At 49.1% G+C, this 2,398-nt stretch overlaps 1 non-coding gene across 1 annotated transcript; it reads left to right on the forward strand.

The window, feature by feature from the left end:
- Positions 1 to 1,970: 1,970 nt before the first annotated feature.
- Positions 1,971 to 2,043, forward strand: trnai-aau (transfer RNA isoleucine (anticodon AAU)). The gene has a single exon. It is a non-coding gene; the product is annotated as a tRNA-Ile (tRNA).
- Positions 2,044 to 2,398: the final 355 nt, after the last annotated feature.

Consider the following 2,398-nt stretch of genomic DNA (forward strand, 5'->3'; position numbering starts at 1 on the left):
TTCCCGCTCTCTCTCTCTCCTTCCACTCTCTCTTTTCCCTTCCCCTCTCTTTCCTGCTCCTTCCCCTGTCGCTCCCAGCACAGGTGGCTCCATAGCTCAGGGGTTAGAGCACTGGTCTTGTAAACCAGAGGTCTTGAGTTCAAATTTCCCAGGAACCCACTCTAAATTAGCTCAGTATTTAAATTCACTCTCAATTAACTTCAAGCCTGTCTCTCCCCTTCCAAATATCACACATTCTACTCCGCTCTTTCTTTTCAGATTCTCCCCTGCTCCCTCTCTCTTACCTTCCTTTCTCTCTCCCCTGCCTCCTCCCTCTCTCGACTTCCCATCTCTCTCCCCTCCCCCACTCGCTCTCTCCCATTCCCCTCTGGCTGATTCCTTCCCCTTCCCTCTCCCACTCATTCCCCTCTCTCACGCCTTTTACAACTTCCAAGCTCTAATCTCTCTCACAGAGCCGACACAGACACGATGGGCCGAATGGCCCTCCTTGTGTGCTGTAAGATTCTGTCAATGTTCAGGGATGAATCACAGAGAATGATTATTCGGGCCCCACCTCCTTGTTAACAATAGTAAGATGTAAACAGGAGCTGGTGTTACAGGTGGCTCCATAGCTCAGGGGTTAGAGCACTGGTCTTGTAAACCAGGGGTTGTGGGTTCAAATCTCACTGACCTACTCAAAATTAGTTCAGCATTTAAATTCACCATCAATTAACAAGAGGTTTAAATTATAAATAGTAAACAGCTCTGAGACTGACCCTAGAACAACAGGATCTTCTCGACTCTCTGTCCCTTTCCAAATCTCTCTCTAATCCCCATCAAGACCCGTTCTACATCTTTTTTCCCCATCGCTCACACATTCCCCTCTCCCCCCTTCCCCCTCCCTCGCCTTGTCCTCTTTCCTTCCCCTCTCTCTCACTCCTTCCCGTCTCTCTCACTCCTTCCCCTCTCTCTCCCCTTCCCCTCCCTCTCACTCCTTCCCCCTCTCTCCCCTTCCCCTCTCTCTCCCTCCTTCCACTCTCTCTTTTCCCTTCCCATCTCTTTCCTGCTCCTTCCCCTGTCTAGTTCAAAACAGGTAGCTCCGTAGCTCAGGGGTTAGAGCACTGGTCTAAATAAACCAGGGGTCGTGAGTTCAAATCTCACTCGAGCCTACTCAAAATGAGCTCAGTATTTAAGTTCACTGTCAATTAACAAGAGCTTAAATTATAAATATTAAACAGCTCTGAGACCGACCCTTGAAGAACAGGCTTCTCTCTCCCCTTCCAAACCTCTCTCTTCCTTCCCCATCACATTCCGTTCTGCATCTTTTTACCCTCTCTCCCGCTATCTCTCTTTCCCTGTCTCTCACTCCTTCCCCTCTCTCCCCTCACTCTCTATCCTTTCACCTATCTCGCCCCTTCTGCTCTCTCCTTGCTGATCTTTCTCCTCTTCCCCCTCTCTCTCAGCTTCCCCCCTCTCTCCCTCTCCTTCCCCCCTCGCTCCCCATTCTGCTCTCTCTCCCCTTCCCCTCTCGCTCACTCCTTCCTCTCTCCCTCTTCATTTTCTCCCCTCCTCGCTCTATCTTCCCTCTCCTTCTCCCTCCCTTCACCTGTCTCCACTCCCCTCCCTTCTGACTTTCTCTCCTTCCCTCGCTCTCGCTCTCCCCTTTCCCATCAGACTCTCCCCCTCTCCATCTCAACAATTCTCCCCTTCTCCCTCTCTCCCCTTCCTCCGCTCTACACAGAAAGAGAGAGACAGTGAGAGAGAGAGAGAGAGAGAGAGAGAGACAGAGAGATTGGGGCAGAGTGTGACTGAGTTGCCTTGGGATGTTTTACTACGTGAAAGACCCGATATATCGATGTTGAGAAGCGAATATTGAAGAGACGGAGGCAGGAGTCTGGGGGATGAGACACAATCTGAGCGTTTCACTGACCCCTCCTCATTCTTCAAACACACAGCACTAACTGGGGAATGACCCACAACCCAGAGCAGGTGGTTCCATAGCTCAGGGGTTAGAGCACTGGTCTAATAAACCAGGGGTCGTGGGTTCAAATCTCACTGGGGCCTACTCAAAATTAACTCAGTATTTAAATTAGCAAGGGCTTGTATTGTAAATATGGGTCAAATACTTTATTTAGATGGAGAGTGACAGAGTTAATTCAGAGATGAGGGCCTTGAAGTTCAGGAAAGATAACTTTGATGGTGTGAGATGTGAATAGACTGGCCAGTGATCCTTCAAGGGTTGATGTTGGATTGACAATGGCAAACATTTAAAGATCACATGGATGAACTCCAACAATTACACATCCCTGTCTGGAGCAAAAATAAACTGGGGAATGTGGCTCACAAGGGAAAATGAAGGATAGTGTTAAATCCAAGGAAGAGGCATATAAATTGGCCAGAAAAAGCAGCAAACCTGAGG

The sequence above is a fragment of the Pristiophorus japonicus genome, unplaced genomic scaffold (assembly GCF_044704955.1).
Source record: "Pristiophorus japonicus isolate sPriJap1 unplaced genomic scaffold, sPriJap1.hap1 HAP1_SCAFFOLD_750, whole genome shotgun sequence".
NCBI classification, from domain to species: Eukaryota; Metazoa; Chordata; class Chondrichthyes; family Pristiophoridae; genus Pristiophorus; species Pristiophorus japonicus.